The sequence below is a fragment of the Wyeomyia smithii genome, chromosome 2 (assembly GCF_029784165.1).
Source record: "Wyeomyia smithii strain HCP4-BCI-WySm-NY-G18 chromosome 2, ASM2978416v1, whole genome shotgun sequence".
NCBI classification, from domain to species: domain Eukaryota; kingdom Metazoa; phylum Arthropoda; class Insecta; order Diptera; family Culicidae; genus Wyeomyia; species Wyeomyia smithii.
The window spans coordinates 184,082,381-184,102,493 of record NC_073695.1 but is presented as its reverse complement, the minus strand read 5'-3'; the positions used below and the strand labels follow the sequence as shown (position 1 = coordinate 184,102,493).

The window sequence follows — 20,113 nt, the reverse complement described above, 5'->3', positions numbered from 1 at the left end:
ATTGAACGAGAAAAATAAAACAAATTTATCACGGTGCTCCCACAGACAATTATTATATAAAAAAGACGAAATACTCATTGTAAAGCACGTTTTTTGACCACCATTTTATGAAATAACTTTCAAAATGTTTTCTATTCTTCTTTTGTTCCCAGGTATTACGTTTCATGACATTTACAATTGGTTGAAAGGTTTTTTTGAAACTCTCACAGTGCACAGAGAGCTCACAGTGAGTCTTCAGCAAGTTTGTTTCATAAAATAAAACCTTATTAATGTTGCTTTCGGTTTTTAGATCAATCTCCCTAACAGTTAGGCTTATTTTTTCATTTTTTCAATATACCAGATTACTTTCTTTAGCAAAGTTGAAAAAAATTTGAATGGTGTTTTTAAATTGTTGAAAACTGCGATCTGCTATCTGTAGGTTCGACACCACAAATTAGAGTTTCTCGTAGATCACGCTTCCCTTAAATCAGTTTGTTGTTTATAAAATTTTCTGTAATAATCGAAAGAATTCAAAATGTTCTAAGACTTGTTTCATTCAGCAAAACTTACCACACAACTTTGTGAAATATATCGTTTTGGCAATCACAAAAAAAGTTATAGACAAAACATCGATTTTGAGGAGTGGTGTTCCATGAAAAACTCTCTTTTGCCGTGTCCATGTGCAGATATAAGATAGCAGTATTCAGCTGTTTTTTGTCGAGTTTCGAATCGGAATGTAGCACCAAGGCTTTGTTTTTTACTAAAAAAGGAATCAGGTATATTGAAAATTTAAAAAATCGAAATTTATATCTAACTGTTTGGGAGTTTAATCGAAAACCCGAAGACGACAAAAGTAAGGTTTTATTTTATGAAACATACTTGCTGAAGACACTGGGTACATAAAAACTGCTCCAGCGGCAAAGAGGAGAGGTTTTTCGTTTGCATCGTACCGGTAGATGTAAAGTACATTTATAATAGCAACCCAAAGAGAAAAAAGTCGTGGGGCTCCTAAGTCGATGGCTCGGCCGAATATAGTTGCTGGGAAGTTTATGCTACACAGTAAATAAATCTGAATATTACACGTCACATTAAAAATTTTCTTATTTAAATTTCAGTAGCTTCTGACGTAAACCACGATGTTTTTTGATAATTATGTGCAATATCATTAAAATTTGCGTGGAATATATGTGGAATATATGTGATTCGACATAAAGTTTTCTAACAGTGTATGTTTTTGGTGGGAACTGTTCGGTGTTATTTATATTAAGCTGTTGAAACCGAGAAAAACATCGTTGGGGAATGGTATTGACTTCAATTAATGCCAATAAGTTGAGTACTGTGCGAAAAACTACCACAATACGCACAGAGGCACGAAAAAGTGATCCTATCACATGACAACGCTCAGCCTCACACTGTCAAAGTCGTTAAAACTTACATACATACGTTTAAATAGGAAGTTATTTATACCTGACCCGCCATATTCCTCAGATATTGCAGCGTCAAATTATTACTTCTTCCATTTGATGACACATTGTCTGGATGATCAGCAGCTTTGCTCATATGAAGACACCGAGGAATGGCTTGATTCGTGGATAGCGTCGAAAAAGAACACTTTTATCGTAACGGCCAAAAAGAGAGGACAAAGTTTTTACTAGCCAAGGGGAGTACTTTGAACGGTTTATAGGTAACTATTACTCCAAAATAAAGTATAAGTTTTATGACAAGAAAGAAAAGAGAACTCAGTTTTGCACCTAATAGTAAATGTGTTTTTTTTTGCGATTTTGTACTCACGAAGAAAGAATCATGTTGTAGACAAATTTGTACTAAAGCTAATATATCAACTGAGTTTCATTCAGATCGTAGAGAAAGAAAAAACAAAACGAGAGAGAGTCGCATCGAAACATTTTGCTATTCGGCGTGTAAATGCTTTTTTTTTCAGTGATTGGATATGTAATACATTCGCAAATTGCATTGCAAGCTTGTAAATACTTGACGGAATTCCTCAGTTCCTAATTCAAGTTCTCCATAGGTGTAAACGGTAATAAAGTTTAAAGTCTATATGTTTTCAACTAACAGATTATGTGTAACGTAGTTTGATATTGTTAATGTGTTATAAGGAAAATTCTTCGAACAGCAAACATACAGTAAACTTTTCCAAAGCCAATAACGATACCGCTATCTTCGTAAGCACATCCTAATGATTGACACCTACAATCGTAACAAAGTTCGACGTCGCTTTTACATCTTAGAGTTAGACCTCAACTGGTACCGCTTATCACAACGATATTTTCTACGATACTAACCAACGAACCGACGGTGGGGTGGCCTAGCATACGGACTGCCACCGTTGCCGGTAAGCTGCAAGTTGCCGCGGTGATAGAGCTCCAATCTTGGCTTACATGCCAAGAGCCATAAACGGACTGGTGCGGAGCTTATCCGGAATACCTGCCTCAAGTTATAAATACCTCCACAAACAGGCGGATATTTTTATCTGCTCTCCTTTTCCGCGTCTTCCTTGGGGAATCCTTTGACTGCTGTTGCTGTCGGCCGCGAGGGAATAAAAGCTTCGCGAGGGGAAGTCTGATAAGCTGCCAGGCAATAATATATCAGGCTTAGTTCCGTCTTGAAATATTGGAGGCACGCGTGCAACTCTGGGGAGGAGAAAACTGGGGAGCGAAAGAATGCTGGAACATGAGAACTTTTACTGCCTGACCGACTATGTGCACGTGTATGTGTTTGTTCTCCTGCAACTCTACAAGGGATGTTTAAATTAGGGTTGAAAAACAGACCTTTCAGAAAGTAATCGGTTAGGAGTGCTCGGTTGGAGCTTGCCTGGGGAATGTATTTCAACTGGATACAATTTATCGAAATGCTGCAATTTGTCTGCTCCGGTTTATCGTTTGTCCGATGCCAGGTTGGCTAAACGATTGGGTTGGTGTTTTTCGTGAGAATCACGTACTAGCATGGGAAAATTATTTTCTTGCTATATTTGCCGCGTTGCTTCCTGTACAGAGTGTAATTATTGAAAAAATATACCTACTTTCGGGTTGCTGATGGCATTCGAATCGCTCAAAGCGTACTTGTATATGCAAGCACGTGCTTTCTTGAGACATTTATAGATATTCATGTGCCAAGCAAAATGGTCATTTTAAGAAACCTACACAAAATGTTCACCTGCTCGAGAAAACATCCTGTGCAAAATTTCAGCTCAATCGGACCTAAAATGGGGTGGAGCGAAGCGATTGAAACGATTGGTTTCTTCGATTTGTTTCGTTGCCTATTTTTAAGAACCCAAATTATACGAGCGTAGATGAAGTAATCTGCTCACTAACTCTAAAGCAGGTATTAGACGAAGCAAATATTTGCTATTTTTCAATAGAGATTTTATTTTGTGCAAATAAAAATCGTACCAAAAATAGCAAATATTTGCGTCGTCTAATACCTGCTTAATGAAGACTCATTAGGCTATGTAAATGTAAATTTTAAGTTGTGTGTGATAATTGGAGCTACTCTTTAATACAATACTTGAACCAGCCATCAAAGGTCAATGTGTTTTACCGCGCACAGAGGAGAGGAGTACCTAGAACAAGAAGCTGGCCAAAATGAGAAAAACGTTTTTTGACGCTTTTTGGTGCCGCTACAGTCCCCCCACGATTATGGATCACTTAAGAAGATGTATGAATTCAAAAAATCATTTCTGACCATATTTATTGTTTATAAGTAATCTCTAAATGTTTTCAGTCACAGAAATATGTAATCCTTCACTTCTTTGAGTATTTCTTTCCATATTTTGTGAATATATCTCAGAAAGTTTATTAATTTCATAACTCACCAAATACACAGTTATGGATCACTTTTGAGAGCGGTTCTAATTATGAGACAATTCGCATCATATTATGGATCAGCATAGTAAAAACAGCTTTTAGAATTTATTCAATAAACCTTATTCGAATTATGTAACTTGAAGAAATAACATATTTCAAATCGTATTAAAGATCCCGCATGGCCTGGTCACATTTTATGTGGCTTTTGAGGTTGCAGTTAGATCGAGAGTCCAGGTCTGTCGCTTCCGAAGATAGCAATGAACCATTGTATACGGTACATCATAACAGTATCCCGCTTTACGTAGCCTTCCTGTCCCTCGTGCCTTGAAAATAATATTTTTCAAAGGCTCAGCACTGTTTAGCTTCCGTTTAGAACTCAATAGAAGTTGAGAGGGTGTTGTAATTGGTGAAAATCACCATCAACATTTCGATGAATCGCGAAGAACTTACCTTAATATTTGTGTATGAGTTATTTTTTGCACGAGAATTAGCGATTATATCACATATGAACCTTATGAATGATGAGCGTGCTACTTAAGCTGATTGAGAAAAACGACAAATATTTTGATAGATTCTGGAAGACAATATTTCACGCTTATGAAAAACACATCAATCTAGGAACAAAAACGATGTTTTCTGTGTTCGAAGCTAGCAAATATGGCATATTTCACTGCAAAAATGTTACATGCCTTCGGACCGTTAGTTTAACTGAGTTAAATAACATGAGACACAAAAGTGATCCGTAATTGTGGGAGTTCCATAATCGTGGGGGGAGTGTATATTTTTTTCTGCAGTTCAATAATTGCTTCACAAAATGCCATCACTAGATTAACGTTAAACGGTATGATCATATGCTGGGAGCGCTTTGAACATTGACAAATTTTCAAGCATTTTTTTGAGAACTGAACCATATATAATAACAAGTTATGTCAGGCGTAAAAAAATGACAATTGATCAATATTTTGCAGCAAATAAGTGCAATATGACAGTGATTCTTGTAATTCATGTTCATGTTCAGTTAAATTTATTTTGGCCAGACTTTTTTACACCTCAGAAGCAGTTCCACACCTCAGAAGCAGTCTGTCATTGCAGTCTGACCGCACTTTGAACAGGGCATTCCACGTGTCTGCTGGTAAACTTTGTCAATCGTAAAATTTCTAATTCAGGCTGATGGTTGAATCGCTCCATTCTCTCTGTGTTTCTCCGCGAACAGAATCTTTCAGTATCTTTGGTATACATCGTTTTCATATGAGGCGACTCTTGGAGCTGGATTTCGAACGCTGTAATTTCTTCAATGCATTTGTTGCTTCAGAGTAGGACTTTTAAAAACACTCTTCTGTTCTTAGTTTTTCTACCATTGTGTAAACGGCTCTGATAAGTGTCACAGAATCGTTGCATTCCATATTCGACCTTGCACTGCTTCTCTTAATGGTTTGGTCATGTGTTTGATAACACTGTGCTACAGCGATTTAGAACTTCTGAAGTGACCTAGTGTAGGTTGTAGGTCTTGTTGAGTGTAACATTCGCTCATACTAGAAATTTTCCAAACACCCGCAAAATCTGAAGTTATGGTCAAAATACGATTTTTTGGACTCCAGCGCATTTAATATTTTTTAACTCAGTCATTTATCATCCGATTTTCAATATTAAAGCAGTTTAAGAAAGAAGACAAATAGAGCTTTCAAAATATATACAGGTTTGTCCTAATACCAATAAAATATGTTGAGTTATTTGAGCTTAAATCTATTTTTTTAGACTTTTTCACGCAATTTTTCAATTAATTTGTCAATTTTCCGTCTATTTTTGTGAGAAACATACCAGTTTATTCAATTCCGAAGAAAGAAAGTAATTTTGTAAAAATCGGTTGATATTTGGCTAAGTTATATATTTTTTAGAAAACCAGAATTTTTGGCTTCTACCGCGCAATTATTTCACGGAGCTACAAATGATGAAAAAATGCAAGAACATATGATGTGACTTATTGAGGGTTGTAGCTTTAGTCAAATGTTACTTGCGCGTTTACTTGAAGTTTTCCAAATACCCCAAAAATTATTAGTTATGGTCAAAACCCTGTTTTTTACCTTAGCTCACATTGTTATGTTTAATACGGTTATTTTGCAACCAATTTTTATATAATTTGGCTGTTTTGGAAAGGCGAAAAATAGAGCATTTGAAACATATATATATGTCTAAAGAGTTTACCTATATGTGATGAATAATTTTAAATAAAATAAGATGATTTATATTCAATAAAATAAGATGATTTTTTTTTTCGAATTTTACCTATATGTGATGCATAGTTTGGAAATAAATAAAATAGTTTATGTTATTTTTAAATTTTTCCAAATTTATTTGCAATTTTTCACACATTTTTGAAATGAACGAGCTTTAATTGCTGTAAAATTTGAAAAGTACATTTAGTGCCAAACGAAAACAGTAAGTGTTGTTTATGAAAATCTGTTATAATTTAGCTGAGATATGACTTGATGTTTTCCACCTTATACTAAGATTTCATCAAATCATTTCTCAGCATAATAATAACATATTTTCATTAACAACACCTATTGTTTTCGTTTGGTACTAAAAAGAACTTTCCAAATTTAATAGCAATTGAAGCTCAATCATTACAAAAATGTATGAAAAATTGCGAATAAATTTGGAAAAATTTGAAAATAACATAAACCATCTTATTTATTTTAAAACTATTCATCACATATAGGTAAACTTTTTAGACATATTTATATGTTTCAAATGCTCTATTTTTCGCCTATCCAAAACAGCCAAATTATATAAAAATCGGTTGCAAAATAACCGTATTAAACATAACAATGTGAGCTAAGGTAAAAAACAGGGTTTTGAACATAACTTATAATTTTCGGGGTATTTGAAAAACTTCAAGTAAATGCGCAAGTAACATTTCACTAAAGCTACAACCCACACTATGTCACATCAAATGTTCTTGCATTTTTTCATCATTTGTAGCACCGTGAAATAAATGGTGATAGAAGCCAAACATTTTGGGTTTTCTTTATAAAATATATAACTTAGCCAAATATCAACCGATTTCCACAAAACTGCTTTCATTTGATTCGAAATGAATATACTTTCGAAATTATAGTGTATTTGTGGTATGTTTCTTACAAAAATAGACGGCAAATTTAATATTAAATTGAGAAATTGCGTGAAAAAGTCTATAAAATTAGATATAAACTCAAATAATTTAACATGTTTTATTGATATTAGAACAAACCTGTATATATATTTTGAAAGCTCTATTTGTCTTCTCTCCTAAACTGCTTTAATATTGAAAATCGATTGACAAATGACTGAGTTAAAAAATATTATATGCGCTGAGGTCCAAAAAACCGTATTTTGACCATAACTTCAGATTTTGGGGGTGTTTGGAAAATTTCTAGTATGAGCGAATGTTACACTCAACAAGACCTACAACCTACACTAGGTCACTTCAGAAGTTCTTGCATTTTTTTTTTCATTTGTAGCACAGTGTAATTATTGAATCGGTTTAATCGCTTTGCGGAAGGAAGCTCGTATGAGTTCTTAGGGATGGGCGATACTTGTATCGAAACCAACGGTATCGATACATGGAGTCGAAGTATCGAGTATTTTAACATCGATACTTGTTGCCAGCGATGAGTAGCGGTATCGATATTTTGCCAATGATACTTTTAAACGATACCGATACCACCGATGCCTTCAATTGGGGACTTGCAATACCAGTATCGATACCAACGGTATCGATACTTCGGCCAAAAGCATCGAGCATTTTGGCATCGATACTTTCTATACCGATACCACGATACTTAGCATCGTTTTGTGCAAAAGTATTCGAGTACTCAGGTATCGATACTTCAGAAAGTATCGCCCATCCCTATGAGCCGTAAAATGTGTATTAGAGTGCCAATAAAAATCGATTTTTGAATTTCGGTTATCGAATTCGGTTATCGGGCTCAAAAGTTACGTTTTCTTGAAAAAAGTCCTCAGCCCTACCGCTAAACGAAATTCGAAGGTAAATTTCTTCTCATATGTTTCATTGGCTGCAGCTCAAAAATTTTTAAGCCCCAAAAAGTCGTTTTTTTAAATGTTTTTTTTTTTTGAGCTAACATCAGATCTAGACGTTGCATGCATTTTTACCACATTTGGCATTAAAAATTGTTTTCGATATCGACAATTTTTTGAACTACAGTCCCTCTGAAATTATGGGTCAGTCAACGTGTTGTCTGAATGTTCAAAAATGGATATAAAATCGGAAAAGTTATCAACTACGAAAGTTTTATTATCTATTTCTGTGTTCTGATGTGTACTTTCGATAAACAATTAGTTCCACTGCAGTTGATGCGTGTGAATCGGTTAGGAAGAAAAATATCACTTACATAACAAAAGACACAATTATGAGTCACTTTTGGCATTCAAAATCATTTTGTGTATAAATCGTCAAAATACATATCGCAAGTTATTTTATTGTTGTAAAAGCTTGATAATAAGTTATTTTATTCAGTCTTAATGCATTATCACGTAAAAGTAATAAAAATAGCCAAAATATGGATTGACCCACAATTGTGCACCGCAAAATGTGACATTACTACAATTATGGATCACATTACTTATTGCACCGAGCACAATCATAGATTTTAGTGACATTTTCAACTTTCTATCATTTTAATCGTATAAATGGGGTTACAAGTGCGTTATGAAAAATACCACTGCTAATAAAAATTGTTCAGTTTCGTTAGAATAGACGTATTTGAGCAAAATCGTTTCAAATCGCCTGGAAATACGCGAAAATTTAATCTACCATTTTTGATTTGAATGAAACTTTGCACACGTATTTGGCTTAGCAAACTGGGCATTTTTCACAGGTGGAGAGATTTTTTACACCCATGAGTTACATTCTAAAAGGGCGTATGCCTTTTGGCATAGGTTTTATTCGAAGCATTGTAGCCCAGAAACCGTTGGTTGTATAGAAAAACTGTCTGAGAATGAGTTTAAAAATGCACCATAAAAAAAATATAAACTGTACAAAAAAAATTTTCTTGACCAAAAAAAATTAAAAATAAACATTAAATTTCAATTTAAAAATAAGAGTTGATTTATTTTATATTTTTTTTAAAGAAACTTGACGTTAATACGCAACTTTTAAAAAAAAATCGAGGATGGAGAAATGAAAAATAATTTTTTTATGGTAGATTAATTTTTTTATGAAAATTCTAATTTAAACATTTTTCAAAATATTTGTATTCTGATGATTTTAAAAGATGCAGAGAGTTATTTTGAATCAAAAAGCTATTGGTAGTTGACATTCTAAGGGCATCGGTTTTCGAGTTATTTTAAATTTAAGCTCAACAAAATATTAATATTTCGGAAAAAAACACGTTTTTTTTTTAATTTGTCCATGGTTCTCCAGCAAAAACCATACGTTCATTGGAATGCTTGATCAATAATGTACAATTTATTCTTTGATAACAAAACGATTGGGCGAACGGTTCTCAAGAAAAGAGTGAAATGTTCTAAGTGATATAAATATATATAAGAATCAAATATTTATTTTCGAGTTTTATTATCTTAGGAACATATTTTTTTATGACATAGATACTTTACAGATCTAGTTTCACCTTATATTTTATATACATCATAAGTAAATGATTCGTCATCTTTTGAAAACTGCTTCGTTTGTATCGTATTTTCTGAAATCGGAACAAAAGAGTAATACTTTTGTGTGGCAGCTAAAATTATAGATTTTTTGAAAATATTGCTCCATTCTGTTACTCCTTGTTCATATTCTTCATATGATACCCAACTAAATGACATTTTTGATGAATTTTAATTACAATTAAACAATTCTTTTGCGCTTGTAATGGGATGTTCATGTTCTTTAGCTAAACTTGCATTTCCTGCCATTCGTTTTAATATGCCACCAATTGCATCGCATGGGCCTTTAACATGAAAAGTCGCAAAAAAATGCCACTCTGCATCGACGTTATATTTTGTTTTGAACTTGCAAAGACTTGCAAAGTATTTTCTATTTTTATATTGTGAGGCAGCTCCATCAGACATTAATATCGCTTTTTTCAACTCTATTGTTGTTTTCAAAAAACTCATTAATTTGGCAATGAACACCTGAACCGCAACAGTATCATGATGCAGTACTTCCGATATTATGATGATGCCGATATTCTTAAGTGTTCCAGATTCTGAATAGTAAACAACGAAGGGATGAATGGTGACTTGACTATCATTCCAATAACTACACGAATCACAAATTGATAAAGACGTATTAAAATGAGCTTGACTGTTCAATATTTTTAATTTTGCAATAACGTTTTCGTTTAATTTGCGTAGGCTTGATGAGCACCGATGATCAGGAAATGGTTTACAGCATTTGGGCTTGGTGTATTACATTTTCACTTTATTCATCTTCACAAAATGCAAACTGTTACTAACACATCAGTAGTAGTGCAATCGTATTTATATACGAAAACAGATATTATAGGTAACCCAGTAGTTATTGGTTGCGTACTTTACAAACAGTTATAATAAGTAAATAAGTAGGTAGTGTTGCACGACAAACATATATTTTTATAAAACATTCGGCAAGGGGTAACGTGTAGGTAGGCTAAGGTTTAGCGCTTGAGTTATTTATCCAATCGTTTTGTTGTCAAAGAATGAATTGTATATTTTTGATCAAGCATTCCAATGAACTTATGGTTTTTGCTGGAGAACCATGGACAAATTAAAAAAAACGTGTATTTTTCGAAATATTATTAATTTATTGAGCTTAAATTTAAAGTAACTCGAAAACCGATGCCTTTAGAATGTTTACTACCAAGAGCTATTATTTTGTTATTATTTTCAAAATTATAGAGTTCATACCCCCACTTTCTTTCATCGATACGTACATTTGCAGTCTGTTTTTTTTTCTTTGAACATATACCCAGACAACCAGATTTTCGGGAATTAGAAAATTCTTACTACTGACGCTTAGTTTGAAGTAGATAAGTTTTTTAAACTTTTGGTGTTACATAATTTTAATTTATGGGATTTATGGTACATTGGGTACTCCGTTGGGCACGAAAGAGTACTTTTTTTGTCGAGCACTTAACTGCTTTCTTAATCCCATTTAAAATTTAGGCACTGAATCAGGCAATAAATTTTTTTTCCTATGAACGGTACGCTGTTAAGTAAATATCATAAACCGAAAAAGACATTAAAATTCTTTTGATGTGAATACTGCTGTGGAGCGAAGTGTCACTTGTTTTGTTGCGGAATAATGAGCAGTGGCATTATTCAGGTGCAGAAAGAATCAGGCTGTTTATTGTTTGCTCATCTGGTTGTACCTCAGTTTCAAGAGAAAAACAGGGCAACCAAGTGGAACCGCGCTCACTGACGACATATAACCTTACTGTGTAGCATTCTCAGCTGTCGAATTCCGCTTGGTAAAAAGGGTGAAATTTATTGACCCCCTTTTCTTTTCAATTTCTTACCAAGCTATAGCAATTAATGTCATTATTTTTGATAATTGAAAAAATATTGAGATAAAGACCTGATAAATATTACGCGTTGATTTTGCGCAGTTGTTATTGGGTAATGTATCATGATCGGACCAATTTGGACTATTTTCAAGGTACATCGCTTTTCACGTCACATTTTTACCATTAATATTACATGTGATCATAAATAAAAAACATTTATCGGAAAATCCTATAGGTAACTAGGTCAAATTCAGTATCACTGGAAAGGGTGATAGTGAGAGCACACTTAGCTTCACTTCAGGTATATTCCAAGCATTTAATGTGAGATTTAGGAGCTTTGCTTGTGTGGTGTTTGATTTGGGCTTGTCAAATTAGATATTTTTGAATGTTTTTTTGTGATTCTTAAAAATTTTTTGAACATTTTTATATTAATTTGACAATGTCATGAATTGTATTAATTTCTGTGTGTTTTTTCGATTGCCGTTTCGTTTCGCCGATAGCTTACTCTACAAGTACAATTTTGAGAAATGATTTACGACAAACATGTAGTCCCTAAGTAGAACTACAAGTTGCCGAATAGTGCAATGTTCTAACTTTTATGCCTGAAATGTGAGAGTTCATATTCAGTGCGATGATCAGCCAATATTCGCGGTGAACAGCACAATATACACTATACTAAAACTGAAATTTAACTTAATTTAACTAAAATCACTATTTTCCCGAGCGGGTAGTAAGAAACAGGGAAGGTTCCTGGGTGACAAAGGCATAACCAGAAAGGTGAGGGATACCTGAACTGACTGATACCTGAACAATATTTTTCGAAAAATCAACAGAGTATCAACAGTAGGGTGCCAATGGAATATATGATAGAACAATTAGATTTTCGAATTTCATTCAGCAATAATGTTTGCATTAAAAAAATTGTCTTTTTTCGGATGGTGATAGAAAAAAACTAAGACAGATAGTTGGGTTTGATAAATTTTCCATCCGTTTTCGACGCCCTTGCGAGTGGCCTTCCGGCAGTGACCCGGAACATTTGCCATGGCGGGCGAAAACATGCGTGTAGACATGTTTTTGAATTCTTGCTTCTACTTATTCATTGATTCCTCCTGAGTTTACGCGACAAAGTTGATGAACGACGCAAATTCCGGCATGCACTTCTATACTATAAATTTCCCGACCATGGACAGTCCAGAGCGAAAGAAGAGCGTCTATGACATCCCTTTCTCACTGATTGACAGCCACAGCAGCACCTTTATAGGGGAACCTGGTGTGTGAAATGAACTTCACCTTGAAGCTCCCTTCCCTCGTGGGGGAAGTAGAATACGAAGTGCCCTGCCAGTCGTTGCCATTCAGGGCTCGACGTCAATCACCACCACCACGCACAGTGGGGCGACTCCATACAAAGGCTGGCCAAGCAAAAAAAGTGTCGATAAATGCGACAAAAACTTTACATAATTTTGGGGCGCTGAACACGAACTTGGCATCAATTGTTTGGGGCCTTCCATAAAACACGAAATCCAATTTTTAATATATTTTTGGCACTTTTTTCCTTTTTTATTGAATTATATGATCTTTGACCACAAGTAGTGCCACCGGTCGTCCTCTCCATTGATATATATATATATATATATATATATATATATATATATATATATATATATATATATATATATATATATATATATATATATATATATATATATATATATATATATATATATATATATATATATATATATATATATATATATATATATATATATATATATGTATATATAGGGTAGGTGAGCCAGTTATGGCAAGTGCTCCGGTTATAGCTATATCGCATAAGCCCAATGGTACCAGTTATGGCAACACCCCATTTAAACTCCATAGGCCATAACTGGTTCATGCCATAACTGGTACATTTTTTAAGTATTGCCATAACTGGTACTCCTCCCCTATATATATTTTAATAAACTAAAACAACATAAGTAATACAAACTAATTACAAATTGAAAAAATCATCATCAGCATCATCATCTTTCGCTGTGATCGCTTAAATCTCGTGTTGAATTGTTTCCAGAAAATTTGAAGTTCATTATACTTATCAGCAGGAAAAATGTCTTTCGCTGCAATTTTCTTTTCTTCTAGTAATTTTCGATGTTTCATTGTTTCCTTTATATGATATCTTCCTAATCCAGTTTCTATGGTTGAAGGAGGACATTTAAATACATGTATAACACCATGAATTGACAACTTACTAGACATTGAATTAGGTGGTGCCGCTGAAGTTGAACGAATTTATGAATTTGAAAACCAAGACACTGGAATGACACAACGGTCTAAATGAATACGAAAAGATGCGGAGGGCGACGACTGTTCTTTGTTTTTTTTTTCTCATAAAGCAAAATGTGTGCTCTACTTTTGTATGCAAACCAGTTCGAAGCAAAAGCAATCTTCAAATGGGATATTGTTAGCCGGAGTTTGATGGTATGAATTTGCTGCTAGTATTTGACACTTCAATCAGTTTAGCGAATTTCATGATCATAAATTGAAAAGGGATGAATGTTTTTAATATTGTTTTAAATTTGCAGAAAGTGATAAAGTTTGACATAATCAAAATTACATAAAGATTTGTTTAATGTTTTCTTGTTTAACACTTATTTTAAAACTATCCATTGATAAATTTTTTGATTTTCGCCCAAATTTATATCTTATCCTCACGGATTCAGTACGATATCATAAATTTTCATTAATGAAGTATCATGGTTATGATTAAAATTAATCCTGGATGAAATTTCAACTTCAAAAATAAAGACTAAAAAAATCTGCAATCGCTTTCTTCACTGAAGTGACTATTTGCGCAGTTTTGCGCTACAGCGGACAGTATGCAATTGAAAGCTTACGTTTTTACCTAAATTTTTAATGTAGTCACAACCGTGGCAAACTGCGGCAACTAAACTTTTAAGCTACTTTTCTACAAAAAATCACGTTTTTTTATTTTTTCTAGTGTCAGGCCTACTATGACCAAATTTAACAATATCTTATGAAAAGGGTTTGTTTTGCACAATATTTACAACAACTTTTCCTTTGACGTCAGAAAAATCCAAGCTATCATTGAAGCTACAGAGCGTTTCAAAGTAATGTACTTTTTTTCAAAAAAAAGACAAAAAACGTCAGTTCGCCAAGCTTTGAAGAGTCATAAGAAATTCAGATTTCATGATATTGCGCCCAAATTTTGGATTTTGACACTTGAATGTTATAGCAATAAAGGTAAAATATTATGAAACAGCTATCGAAAAAAATTTTTTTTTTGGCTGATGGCCAGCGATTCCCCACTGTGCCACGTCGCGGTTGCCGCCTAAAGCGACTTATCCATTTTATACAGCCGCTGCCGCTGCGTCATTGCCCGATCTTCAAGAGCAGTGGGCGGAACTGGCGATTCCTGACATTTGTGTCCATGTTCGCCAGGTAATTTTCACAGTTTGGCCGGTGACACTAACCTGATTGATGTAGCATGGGTAGTTTCGTCAGTGCGTCTTAAAGTAAACCCATGAAAAATCGACAATTTTTGTACATTTTTTTTAATGGAAACGGAATGAAATATAACCTCTCACTCAACGATATCCGTAAAAAAATAGCACATATGCGTGGCAATTTGAGTTCCGAACATAGAAAACATTGCATTTAACTATTTGGTTTGTCCGATAATTCCGTGTGGGTAAGTACCCACATGAATATTTTCCGAGTGGGTGCTACTACCCATACTACCCAAATCAACCGCCGGCCCTGGGTACATTGAAGAAAGTTATGAAGACTTTTCCTAGAAACATTAGTCACATTAGTCATTGTATTGGATATCTACTTACATAGTTAAGACATGTTTGAGATGCTTCGATGAAAGCGATGACAACCAAACATTCATAAATAAGCCTCAAATAAATTATAGATGAAGAAAAAAAAAACATTCATAAATATAAATTTTTATATATTTTAGATTATCAGTTTCCAGAAACTAAACGAAAATACGCGGGAAAAAGTGTTTCCTAAATAGGGATGACACTGAGTTATATTTTTCTTCTTAAAAGCATAGTGGGCTGTTTGTGGTGAAGTTTTAAACGATTTTAATTTAATTTGTGAAGTGTACGTCGTTTTTTGAGATGTTTCATTCTATAGAAAATAAGCTTTATCATTTATATTCTGCTCCAATGAACTAAACGTGAAATTCTTGGGTATATCAAGCACAAACAAATTGAAGCGGTGATGTCTCAGAAGTAAGCTGGTCCGATCATGATCCAATGTTGGTCCGATCATGATACAAAGCAGGCCTTCTCATTTCATCAATAATTATAACTGTAAACAAATATTTTGTATAAAAAGTGTTTCTACATTGAATGTAAATGTTACAGAAGCATATTACTAGAAAATATAGTGCAATCTTTAAATATTTGATTCTACAATCACTGCTTGAGAACAAGACTTGCTAACAACTGTAAGGGTAAATTGTGCTCGAAAATAGTTCATTTTATAAAACTTTTTTAATAATAGCAATACTTGAGCAATTTGAATGCAGCCTTCTGAACATCATCCAAAGAAGTTGTTTGATGATGCTGCTACATATTTGATACTTTTTTTTAATTTAATAGTTGAGAAATGTTGCGTATAAAATATGATCCGATCATGGTACAACACCCTATCATCAAAGTTAGTTTTCTTCGAGAGTGACCATTTTCTGTTTAGGTAACTTTTACTTAGAACGCATATATTTCATATATTCTCGTTTGAAAGGAACAGTCACTGTGATTGACTGAGTATTCATATCTATTCTATCCCGACCCTGGCGAAGATTTTTATGAATAGAAAACTGGAGCGTTCGAAGGATCTGAAAATACGGCACTACAATACTATTAAACATAATTGATTCGATTATAAGAAAGGATATTACTAATATTTTTCATTATAGACAGTCATAACATTTGAGTGCCAGTATCATAACACGAGTCTGAACAAATTAGTATTTATTACCTGTCCAAATATAGAGTGGCTGTATAGCTCATCACTAATGACAATTGATGCCTTTGAGAGATATCAAAACCCAATATGCACCCTGCTTTTATGGTACGCCTTTAAATGCAGTATGTGATATTTCATTCGAGACTGACATTTATAATATGATAAATGGACATCTAAAAAGTGCAAGTGCAAACTACGTGATTGCATAAGTAGAAATCATTGTGTAAGTAAATAAATGCGAGTAAACACCGAACAGAAGGAAATCATCCGATAACCAAACATACATTGGATGCAAAGTTTTTCAAAATAATATTTATTGATAATTGAGAAAAACGTATATCACAAAATTATACTGGAGTATGTAATAAAACACAAACTAACAAGAACACAAAGGATCCTTTATTCGAGTATCAATAACTTAAAGCAAAATTAACTTAAAGCCAAACCAATTTCAGTGGATCACTTTCAGGGTAATAAACGTCAATTGATTTACCACTCAGTGCTCTGCGTTGTGGTCCGCTGCGTGTCCAAAGTCGTCGTCGTTTTTTTTCCCACCGACAACGTTAATGATTGGCCGCCTATCGAGTTTCTCACATACCGCCACAGGGTAAATGAGAAAACACAAACCGGAACGGCACCGTTTGCCGGATTGTTGGGCTTCACTCGTTTAAACTTAATTAATGTGACCGATCTTCGGGAAAAAATACACAACACCGATAATGAGCAAGTACCACTCTATCGACACATTCCGAATTAATTATACTCTTCTATCAACCTCACCAGCACTGCATCTGATTTTTCCCAACCGCGAAAACGGGAAACAAAAAAAAAAAAATAAAACGCTGCGCACTCTGTCCTCGGACTAGATGCCGTTGTTCAACGGTTCCTCACCACGGCTTTCCGGTGTCCACAACTACTTGGGCTTGTAAAACCGATTATTATTCCAATTTGCCAACAATGGTAGTATAACGTGACAAAAAAGTCTTCTACGAGCGGGTTCTGGACGACGTGTAACCACATCGATTTATTCACAGTTTTGCACTGCCGCACATATTCGGTTGGTCGTGCTAGAAAGTGGTTCCACCACAGTTACTGGGTGAAGTGGCTCAGCCCAAACCGACCTCATCGGTCTCGTGGAAAGCCACACTCACACGAGAAGTCTGTTGGTTTTTAGCAAGGATTTCACGAGCGTTGGCCTCAACGAAAAAAAAAAACCTACATGAATGAAGGACATGACCCTCGACAATTTCGCTCTAATCTGCTTCTGTATGACGTGCCACGAGTTCGCTCTTATCTAACGGCACTGGGGACCTGCTCAAACCAGCAGACATATGGCGGCCAAACGGTTCACAAAAATCGCCTTCTGGATGGTTGTCCTTTGATCCAGGTTGTTCCGTTTCGACGTTTTTACACCATCGCCTTGCCATGTGTATCACTAACTGCAAAAGCGATATGATGTGCCGTCCCGTCCGCTGGGCCCCCTCACTTCGCACTATCGGGATTTTATTGCTCCACACAAGCCACTTATTTTGAGTACAGCAATGCAGCAGTAACTCTATCCGGGGAGTATCGTTGTAAAAACGAAGTCAGTTCGGTTTGATTGATGGATGAGCCCCTCTGCAGGCTTTCACCTGCCCGATGTACAACAGTAGCCAAATCAAAGTTGATCCTTCTTAACCCCAACTAGGAGCCTGTACGCAAAACGGCACGCAGTTCACACCGACTCCACACTGTACGGATTTCCACATGAAAATTATGTCCTATCCTTTCCGAAGCGACGATACAACTGATTGTTCGTAATCAAAGGCACTAAACTGATCGGCTTCTTACCGTGTTCCACTGTTGTGCTTCGTATGTTGCGCGACACTTCGAACGCTTCGGTAGCTACATAACAATGTCACATAAAACATTTCAAATTGTAGCTCAATTTGTGTTGATTCTCTTCAACTGAAAGACTGAGCTGCGATGCGAGCAATGTTTCTCCCGAGCGAGCATGCCGGAATGTGTGGGAGTATCGGCGGACACGATGTAATCCTGCTGTTTGTTTTGATCTCGTTCGTTCCTCCCGCGTTCCTTGGATGTGTCAAAATTGTACACCCTTCCCGCCCTGTCCAGCGAGACGAGGCGAGAGGGTCGGATTGTTACCGTGAAGAAATATCCAGCCGGTCTTCTAGTGTTGCTATTATTATTGCTTTTGTTGTGTGAATTGCTTGCAGTGAAATAAGGGGACAATCGAGTCAGGAACAAAGGAGAAGCGGGATGTTGGATGTTGGAGATGTGGACGGGTACAAGTTTTGATAGACACGTGAATAATGAATGCCTTGTGCTGTTTATGTTGCGCTATGCTACGCTGCCTTCTACGGCGAGAGGCATGTGATGCTGGCTGATGACGGGTGTTGAAGGGAGAAAAAAGCCACTGACACGAGTAATTTGGTGATGGTTCGAAATGAACTGGGGGATATTGACGCAGAAGTGGTATTTAATTAATTGCCTATTTCAAGAGCTACTTTATTGTTTTCTATATAAGGAAAAACAAAACAGTGACAATAATAGAATGGAGTTTTTTAGTACATATAACCAAATAGACGATTACTTAAGCTAGCTAGCTTGAGGTAGCTGAGTCCATTTTTACGTTCCTTGTGTTATCTGAAATCTATATTTTCGTATGTAAATAGTTTGTACATTGTTGTACGAAAGTGAGTGAAGCCCATTTTTACAGAGTAAAAAATTAATGTTTCAACATACAAATAATTGCTGACATAACTGGGTAAAAATTAATTTGTGCTCAATATTATTCGAAAATCAACATCAGACTTTGTAGAGACCGGAAAGTCTGTTTCAAACTCGGGCTTGTTCCTGTGATTTTTTCTTGGTACGATTTTCGACAGTTTAAAAGCTTCATTGAAACAAACAGATAAATCTATCATAACAAAACAACGTTTTTCATTCAAATTCTAGTTGCAACATATCACTTTTCAAAAATTGATTGGTCAAGTTCAACTTGCTCACTCTTGAGTTTAACCACTTACCGCAGACGATCGAGGAACGCATGAGTTCCGCGGGTGCTCTTGTGGAATTTAATTCCTGGCTGCCGCCAGATTATGCTTCATGGCTTCTCCACCTTCATGTTTATTCGAACAGACTTCAATCTCCAACTGGGGTATGACCATTGGCTTTAGGTCCGGTCATTCCAAGCTCGAAATGAGTTCTGAAAAATGTTTTGCAGTTGGGTTTTTTTCGCTTTGTGAACGCCGAGTCCACCCTTACTAACACGCAGAGAATCCATCCCCAGGATACCTATAACTCGGTGACGGAATCGTGAAAGGAATCGCAAACACGATCAGGAGGATTCCCACTTACGATTCTTATTTCAAGAATCCTAGAGCCATATACAGGGCATTCCTGAGGATTCTTTTTCAGAAATCCTTTTCAAGGACGCTCAGGAATCCAATGTGAGGAATCCTGGAAAATCCAAAACCAACATGAACATGTGCCTACGGATCAACGACTTTCTGTAGAACTAGTTCCTGGTATGTATTCTAGTAGATCTACATTCTTCAGGGACAAAAACCAGCGGAGGCCGGTCATCCCGGGTGATTCCGGCCCAAACCATCACCCATAATGATTTCTGTTGCTTGGTGGCCGTCAGCATAGGTTCGTAATCTTTTTAGCAACCAAACTCTGTCGTTCTGCGTATCCAGGAACTGTTGTATGGTGAAGTTTCTCGTCGGTAAAGGCTATGTGCTCAAGCCGGCATGTGCAAGGACCTGGACGGCAACCTTTGCACGAACAAGTGTGAGGTGAATGAAAGGTAGAAGCAGTACT

At 35.5% G+C, this 20,113-nt stretch overlaps 1 protein-coding gene across 6 annotated transcripts in view; it reads right to left on the bottom strand.

Annotated features, from left to right (window-relative positions):
• LOC129725953 (carboxypeptidase N subunit 2-like) overlaps positions 1–18,079 on the bottom strand; it is a 279,622-nt gene extending 261,543 nt beyond the window's left edge. For all 6 annotated transcript variants that reach the window (XM_055682412.1, XM_055682414.1, XM_055682415.1 and 3 more), the window contains exon 1: positions 16,782–18,079. The gene's annotated coding sequence lies outside the window, so the exon portion shown is untranslated. The remainder of the gene's footprint in view (positions 1–16,781) is intronic.
• Positions 18,080–20,113: the final 2,034 nt, after the last annotated feature.